The sequence below is a fragment of the Eumetopias jubatus genome, unplaced genomic scaffold (genome assembly GCF_037043125.1).
Source record: "Eumetopias jubatus isolate StellerSeaLion01/CBP00866 unplaced genomic scaffold, mEumJub1_p1.0 scaffold_15, whole genome shotgun sequence".
NCBI lineage: Eukaryota > Metazoa > Chordata > Mammalia > Carnivora > Otariidae > Eumetopias > Eumetopias jubatus.
The window spans coordinates 72,135,947-72,144,969 of NW_028274821.1; the positions used below are offsets into that span (position 1 = coordinate 72,135,947).

The 9,023-nt window shown below is 42.6% G+C and overlaps 1 pseudogene; it reads left to right on the forward strand.

Moving 5' to 3' along the window:
• Nucleotides 1-7,074: 7,074 nt before the first annotated feature.
• LOC114213434 (cell division control protein 42 homolog pseudogene) lies at nucleotides 7,075-7,776 on the forward strand (annotated as a pseudogene).
• The last annotated feature ends 1,247 nt before the right edge of the window (nucleotides 7,777-9,023 follow it).

Below are 9,023 nucleotides of genomic sequence, written 5' to 3' on the forward strand. Positions count from 1 at the left end.
GGCCCCACCTTCCGGAACTACCGAGACGCCGGTTGGGGGCGGGCCCCCCCGGAGGCGGAGTTGGCGCGGACGCTGGGCGGGGCTCTACGGAGCGCCCTGGCCTCCAAGGCCGCTGCCCCGCCCGCCCGCACCCCGGCTGGGAGTGGGGGGGTGTAGGCTGGCCGCCGAGCGGTCTACGGGACGCACGCACTGTGCACGGGCGGGGGAAGCGGGGACGCGGACGGCCATCCCCAGAGCCACAGGGCCACCCGGGAAGGGGTCAGCCGGGCTTAACGGAACGCTCCCACGTTCGAGAGGGGGCCGCTTAGGTAGGGCTGGATTCCTCGAAAAGGTCCGCCACATTCCCGCCCCCCAACCCCGTAAACCCCACAAAGTGCTGAGTAACGGTGACCAGGAAGTATCTCTGCGCCCCCGCCTCCCTTCTGGAGCTTATCGCGATGTTGTCTGCTCCTCACTCTTTCCTGTTCTTTTACTTTAACCGATGAAACCGCTGCTCCGGCGTGACACTGCAGTTTAGTGCGGAAGAGACGGTCCGGGGACGGACTTGACCAGCAGGTAGCTGCTGTGTGGTGGGTGTACCTGCGGCTGGACTGATGCAGTTGTGACCATGAGCAGGTCCTGACCTCCCGGTGCCTCAGTGTTCCTTTATGTAAAATGAGAATTATGCTGGTCCCTAACTCATGCTGGTGGTGTTTTGAGGATTAAATGAAGCGCCGTAAAGTGATTAGGACAGTGCTTGGCACGTAGTAAGTACTCAAGTTATAATTAAAGCTGTTGTGAGTACTAATTAGGCTTGCTTGGTGTCATGGTGAGGGGGGAGGCATGCTGATCTTGGCGACCTTATATTTATAATGGTGCCAGTACACACATTTGTGTGAGTTTTTTCGACCAGTGGTAGAACCTGGAGCAGAGGTGTTGATCCAGGGATGCATGTTGCAGGTTGGGTCTGGCTGGTTAGGAGGCATTGTGAAGCCAGGGGGAGCCGTCAGCAGCAGGAAGTGAAGATAGCGAAACTGTTGATGATGTTGGAGTGGGGGTCTGAGTAGGAATTTTCAGGGGGGAGCAGCTCTGGATGGAGCTATGTCTGGGTGTGATTGGCTGGGATGGTGAAACTGCCCCCCCTCCCCCGCCTTCCTTCTCCCTGCTCTTGCAAACAGAGGGAGGAAGAAAACCAGAGGTTTTGAACCCATCGTGCCAAGCTTCTACAAGGTTGAGGAGCACAGGGCCATGAGTTAGACAAGGGACAAGGGTCACGTTCTGAGGAATGACCTGAATGCATTCCCACAGAGTATGAGGACTATTGGGGCAGAAAAGAGGTTTTATGGGGTACCAGAATATATAACCTTTTCTTTTTTTTTTTCCCCCAAAGATTTTATTTATTTGACAGAGACACAGCGAGAGAGGGAACACAAGCAGGGAGAGTGGGAGAGGGAGAAGCGAAGCAGGCTTCCCGCCGAGCAGGGAGCCAGATGCCAGGCTCAATCCCAGGACCCTGGGATCATGACCTGAGCCGAAAGCAGACGCTTAATGACTGAGCCACCCAGGCACCCCTATAACCTTTTTTTCTGCTGCTGTGTCGTCAACCCAACCTCAACACCAGTTTCTGGGCTTATGTATTAGTGGGTACATTTATATGGAGATGACAATAAATCATGTGCTGTAGAAATGGGAAGTACAGGTCTTCAATGGCCATCCAAACCACCCTCAGCTGACCTCTCCTTCTCTCCAAGGACCTTCCAGATACACAGTGATTCAGTTGGAGGAGGTACTGACTGCCTCCCACCTTCACAGGACCAATATAGAGTGGCTATGGGGGATGCTAAAATTTTAGAGAAAAGGGAACTGGGAGGCTAGCACGTATGTTAAGAGCCCAGACTCTGCAATTAGACTCCTTGTTCTCATCCCCACTCTACCACTTAGTAGGTGGGGAACTCTAGAAAAGTCTAAATAGCCTTTCTGTGCTTCAGTTTCCTCATCTATAAAATGGGGCTAATAATACTTCATGCTGTTATAAGGGTTGAGTGAGCCAAAATATATGTAAGTTACTTAGAACTATGCCTGGTACACAGTAAATGCTTATGAGCTGTGATTACAGGCTATTAAATGGAATGGTGAAATCCCTCTGGAATGACGGCAGAGGTGGAAGGAGAGACTATAAAACAGGTGTCAGAGTCCTAAGTGAATTAAGTAATCAGGAAATCAGTAATGAACAGTGAGCTCTATAACATGACTCTCAAAAGAAAAGGATTTCTGCCCCAAAGGGTAGAAGAAAGGTGGGCTAGACCTGGCCCTAAAGAGCAAGGCCCCCCACCCATAGGGACATGGGAAACTTGTGTCCCATTGTGGCAAGGAGGTGACATTCTGTGAGGAAAGTGAGGTGCAGGGGTATTGTCTGGGACAGCCCAGTGAGGGAAGATTTGTTTGGGCACAGAGGTAGTGAGAGAAGAGGAGAGACAAGATGACGTCAAGGCCTCCATTTGAGGGGTTGGTTCTGCATATCAGAACTCCCAGCTGTAAGAAGAAATTCCTCCAACTCAAACTGACTCACACCAAAAAGAGAATTAGTAACTCATATTACCAAGAACTCCAGAGGGCTAAAGATGTCACAGCACCACCATCTTTACTGCTTCATTCTCAGGAGGCTCTCCAACTTATGTGAGACTAACCCAAGCAGCTCCAGCCTTAGGTTCCTACCATCCTCCAATCCCCAGAGGAAAAGCTTTCCTCTCCTTTGTTCTAGTAAATGTCCTGGAGGCTGACCTTCACTGACTTGAGTTGGGGTTGGGGAGGAAGGGCATCAGCCTGGCTTGAACCATTTGGACTAGGAATGTGGAAAATCCAGAGGGTTAGCAAAGAAAGGGGAAATGGATGCTGGACAGGCAAAAATGATACATCCACATTGTCAAGAAGAACAGAAACAAGGAGCATGGGTGATGAACTTGTGTTAGGTTTCTGGGTCAGCGCCATCTGAGGCTCCCTGGGGGCCTGGAAAACTAGGTGTGCTGTCTTTGTATAGGTCCAAATTTGAAGAAAATGCAGCTCTAAGTTTTCTAAAGTAAGCTTTTGTCAGATCATAGCTTTCCCTAAGTGTGGCCCTTGACCATCCCATTCAGCATAGCTGGGGGTACTTGATGACACTGTAGATTCCTGGGCCACACCCAGACACATGGAATAACAATCTTTTGGGGTAGATCTCTGGAATCTGCATCTTAAGAAGTAGCCTAAATGATTGGGTACACTAAGGTTTGATAGACTGCCCTGGCATCTTCAGAGGAAGCTAGCATTAGTTACGCTTGAAGACTGTGATTGGTACAGCCACTATGGAAAACAGTATGGAGGTTCCTCAAAATTTTAAAAATAGATATACCATATGATCCAGTAATTCCACTGCTAGGTATTTACCCAAAGAAAATGAAAACACTAATTTGAAAAGATATATGCACTTCTCTGTTTATTGCCCCATTAATTCTAATAGCCAAGATATGGAAGCAGCCCAAGTGCCCATGGATAGATGGTTAAAAAAATGTACACACACACACACACACACAATGTAATATTACTCAGCCATAATAAAGGATGAGACCTTGCCATTTGCAACAACACAGATGGACCCAGAGGGTCTATCTTATTCTAAGTGAAATACGTCAGACAGAGACTGTTGGACATTCCATATGATTTCACTTATATGTGGAATCTAAAAAACACAACAAATGAATAAACAAAAAGCAGAATCAGACCTATACATACAGAGAACAAACTGATGGTTGCCAGAGCAGAAGAGGTTGGACGGGTGGGCAAAAGGGGGGAAGGGGAGTGGCAGATCCAGGCTTCCAGTTATGGAATGAATGAGTCACAAGGAATAAAGGGCACAGCATAGGGAATATAGTCAATAATATTGTAATAGCATTGCATGGTAACAGATGGCAGCTACACTTGTGGTGAGCAGGGCATGATGATGGAGTTGTGGCATCACTGTTATACACCTGACACTGATGTGATGTGACATTGCATGTCATATATACTGAAATTAAATAAATAAATATTACCAGTCCCTGGTGTGGGGAGCGGGGGGCTTGAAGACTGTCTAGCAAGAAAGTTGAGATAGGAACATGGTATGTGATATAAAATAGGGAGCTCAAAATACTATAGTAGAGGAGATAATTGAAGGAAAGGGAATAACTATACATATGTGGAACAGTCATTAAGTGCCAAGTCTGGAGCAAGGTATCTTGCATCATTCTTTTCAACAGCCCCTAGGAAATAGATACTATTCTTCCCATTGTACAGAGAAGAAAATTAAGGTTCTGAGAGGTCATCTGGTCACACCAAATGCACACTGATTCTATTCAACATTGTACTGTGGGTTCCTAGCCAGAGCAATTAAGAAAAACAAATAAAAGGCATCTGGATTGGAAAGGAAGAAGTAAAACTCTCTTGGCAGATGACATGGTCTTATATATAGAATCTCCTAAAGATTCTAAAGACTATTAGAATAAGCAAGTTTAGCAAGGATGTAGGATTTGACTCAACATACAAAATTCAAAAAGAATGAATTACTTGTATATAAATTTAATAAAAGAAGTATAAGACTTGTACAATGAAAATTGCAAAACCTCATCAAAAGGAATTAAAGTGTTAAATAAATGGAAAGACAGCCCATGTTTATGGACTGGAAGACAATATTATTAAGTTGTTAATACTTCCCCAGTTGATCTGTAGATTGAATAAAATCCCTGTCAAAATCCCAGGTGCCTTCTTTTGCTGAGGTAGACAAGCTGTTCCTAAAGTTTATGTGGAAATCCAAGGGACACGAAATAGCCAAAACAATCTTGAAAAGAACAAAGTTGGAGGACTTATACTTTCTAATTTCAAAACTCACTACAAAGCTACAATATTCAAAACAGTGTGGTACTTGCATAAAGACAGACACATAGATCAATAGGACGGAATTGAGAGTCCAGAAATAAACATGGATTTATTTATTTATGTTGAGTTGATTTTCAACAAGAGTACAAGACCATCCAAAGGAAAAAGATAGTATCTTCAGTAAATGGTGCTAGGGACAACTGCATATCCACATGCAAAAGGAATGAGGTTGGACCCATACCTTACACAATTCACAAATATTCACTCAAAATGGATCAAAGATCTAAATGTAAGAACTAAAACTATAAAACTATTAGAAGGAAACATAAATTTCTGTGTCCTTGGATTAGGCCATGATTTCATAGATACGACACCAAAAGAACAAGCAACCAAAAAGATGAGATAAATTGGATTTCTTCAAAATTAAAAAAAAAAAATTGTGCCTCAAGGACACCCAAGAAAGTGAAAAGATAACCTACAGAGTGGAGAAAAATATTTGTAAATCATATATGTGAGAAGGGACCTGATTTTAGAATATATAAAGAACTATTAGAACTCAACAGTGAAAAAACAACTCATTAAAAAAATTGGCAAAGCATTCGAATAGACATTTCTCCAAAGGAGATATACAAATGGGCAATAAGCACAAGAAAATATGTTCAATATCATTAATCATTAGGGAAATACAAATCAAAACTACTAGGACAAACTACACGCACTAAGACTGCTATATAAAAGACAAGAACGAGTGTTGGTGAAGATGTGGGGAGACCGGAAGGCTCACTGCTGGTGGAAATGAAAATGGCACAGTTGCTATGAAAAACAGTTTGGCAATTCCTCATAGGTTAAACATAGAGTTACCATATGATCTAATAATTCCACTTCTAGGTGTATATGCAACAAAGTTGATAATACATGTGCACACCAAAACTTGCACATACGTGAATGTTCATAGCGGCATTATTCTTGATAGCCAAAATGTGGGAACAACCCAAATGTCCACCAACTGATGGATAACAAAATGTAGTGCATCCACGCAATGGAATATTATTTGGCCATAAAATGGAGTAAAGTTATGATGCATGCCACAATATAGATGAACCTTGAAAACATGCCCACAGAAAGAAGCCAGCCAGAAAAGGCTACATATTGAATGATTCCATTTGTCTGAAATGTCCAGAATAAGCAAATCCATAGAGCTAGTAAGTGAGTGGTTTCCAGGAGCTGGGGGAACTCCCAAGGGGTATGGATGGTGTTTTTTTGTTTTTTGTTTTGTTTTTGTTTTTTTTAGGTCTTGAATATGTTCTGGAATTAGATAATGGGATGATCATACAACTTTGTGAATACACTAAAAGCCACTGAAGTATAAAACAAAATTGGGATAAGGATATCTATTCTGACTTCACAAAATCATCTTATATAAATAAATATGTTTTGCAAATTCTAAAAAAAAGAAAGGAAAACCCTTTTCACAGAAGCCAGGTAAATCCAGTTCCTGTAATTTACTTTGGAAAACCTCTCTCTCCAAAACGTGTAAGTTAATGGGAGTAGAATATCTTTGTCCAATGCCATTAACCAAGGGTGATCCTGACTGTGTGGGGAGGACAACTTGCTAATCTGTAACCATAAATCAACCAGGAATTACATATTTTTTATGATCTGCTCCTTACCTAAGTATGGTATGCCAGGTCATTCAGTGGCACTCTATTAACAATCCAACTATGCACAATTATTCTTACAAACAGGTAAACTTTAAGGGAAGGAAACTGACCCCATGAAAGAGTTGTACATGGTTGGATCCTTAACACATAAAAGAAGTGTTCAATCAAAAACATGGCTGTGCAGGATGTCAAATCCTAGAACCATTTAGATATCACTTGACTACAAAGAAGTAATTAAATGGTCCAATAAGTACATTTAAGATTATTATGATACAGCAATTTTGAGGGTATGGTCAAAGTGTCACAAGCCAGGAAGTAAACACATTATCAGTCGGACTGTTACATGATATTGGCCTTTACCTTTTGTTTATCATTGTAACTTGGCACATGTTTGTGAAGCATGTTCTATCATGACTCTCTCCCAGGGAAGCAGGGGTAAGTCCTTGAATTAGAGTCTCTATCAGAAATAAAGGGGAATTGAGTGCTGCCAACGCCCCAGTGGAGAAGATGAGGTCATCACCGAATTTGAAATATTTAAAATGGATACAAAACTGTTTCAGCAATGCGGACAATTAAGTGTGTTGTTGTGGGTGATGGTGCCGTTGATAAAACGTGTCTTCTGATATCCTACACAACAAACAAATTTCCATCTGAGTATGTACCCACTGTTTTTGACAACTATGCAGTCACAGTTATGATTGGTGGAGAGCCATATACTCTTGGACTTTTTGATACTGCTGGGCAAGAGGATTATGACAGATTACGACCGCTGAGTTATCCACAAACAGATGTATTTCTAGTCTGTTTTTCAGTGGTCTCTCCATCCTCATTTGAAAATGTGAAGGAAAAGTGGGTGCCTGAAATAACTCACCATTGTCCAAAGACTCCTTTCTTGCTTGTCGGGACCCAAACTGATCTCCGAGATGACCCCTCTACGATTGAGAAACTTGCCAAGAACAAACCGAAGCCTATCACTCCAGAGACTGCTGAAAAGCTGGCCTGTGACCTGAAGGCGGTCAAGTATGTGGAGTGTTCTGCACTCATACAGAAAGGCCTAAAGAATGTATTTGACGAAGCAATACTGGCTGCCCTGGAGCCTCCCGAACCGAAGAAGAGCCGCAGGTGTGTGCTGCTATGAACATCTCTCCAGAGCCCTTTCCGCACAGCTGGTGTCAGCATCGTCCTAAAAGCAATGTTAAATCAAACTAAAGATTAAAGATTAAAATTCGTTTTTGCAATAATGACAAATGCCCTGCACCTACCCACATGCACTCGTGTGAGACAAGGCCCGTAGGTATGGTCCCCTTCCCCCTCTCATTACTAGTTAATTTGAGTAATTGTATATTGTCAGAAAAGTGATTAGTACTAGTTTTTGTTTTGTTGTTTCAATTTTGTTTGTTTGTTTAAAAGCAAGGCATGCTTGTGATGATTCTGTAACAGACTAATTTAGGTTGTTGAAGCTGCTCCTGGGCTCCATCCACTCTGGAGAATGATCTGGGACATTTAGGTTTTGTTTTGTTTTTCTTTTTTCTTTTTTTTTTTTTTTTTTTTTTTGCAGGGGAGGGAGGTGGGGTGCGGGGAGTGTGTGTGGGGTTTGTTTTTATTTAGTCATGTTTTTTAAATTCATTAACCATTGGACAGCCCTTAAGGGGAGGAGGACCGATTGATTCCACATTCCACTTCCTAGATCTAGTTTAGAAAACTTGGTCCCCACCTGGTGCTCTTAGGAAGGAGTATAGTAAATGCCTCATTTAATAACATACTCCTTTTTGAAAGTTGCCTTTTCTCTCCACCCTTGAGTAGGCCCAGTATTTGATGAAACTCATGAAAGTGGGTGGAACCTGTCTTGCCCCTCCTCTTTTCTAGGATGCACTATATATGGGACTGTGACTTTCAAGGAAATTTGTTTGCCATTTGCTGATTTTTTTTTTCTGAAGTTAATTTCTAACTTCTTTCACTGATAAATGAAGAAAAGTATTGCACCTTTTGAAATACACCAAATGGATTGAGTACGTAATTAAAAAACATTTTTTTCCCTGTCAAAAAAAAAAGGGGGAATTGAAGAGACAATAAAACTTAAAAATGTATCACTGTAAGTAAATGTACACCAAATGTGAAGTGATCTTTATTTTGCTCATAAAGGATATCTTTACTCCAATAAGGCACTTGGAGTTTCTTCATTTCTCCTTCCACTGCTACCTTCCTGGTTCTAACCACTCCATCCCTTACCTGGACCACAGCCATACCCTCGTAACCTATCTCCCTTCCACCATTCTTGCTCCCTATACTCCATTCTTCACACAACAGTATGTAAATCTGAGCACATCACTCTACTTGAAACCCTTCAATGATCTTTTCATCATCCCCTGAATAAAACACAAACGCTGACCATGGCCACAGGATCATGCTTCCCCCAGTTTCTCTCTCCAAAATGTTCCCACGTCGGGATCAACTCCAAACTCATGAAAGAGGACACAGGAGTCAGACCCATGAAGA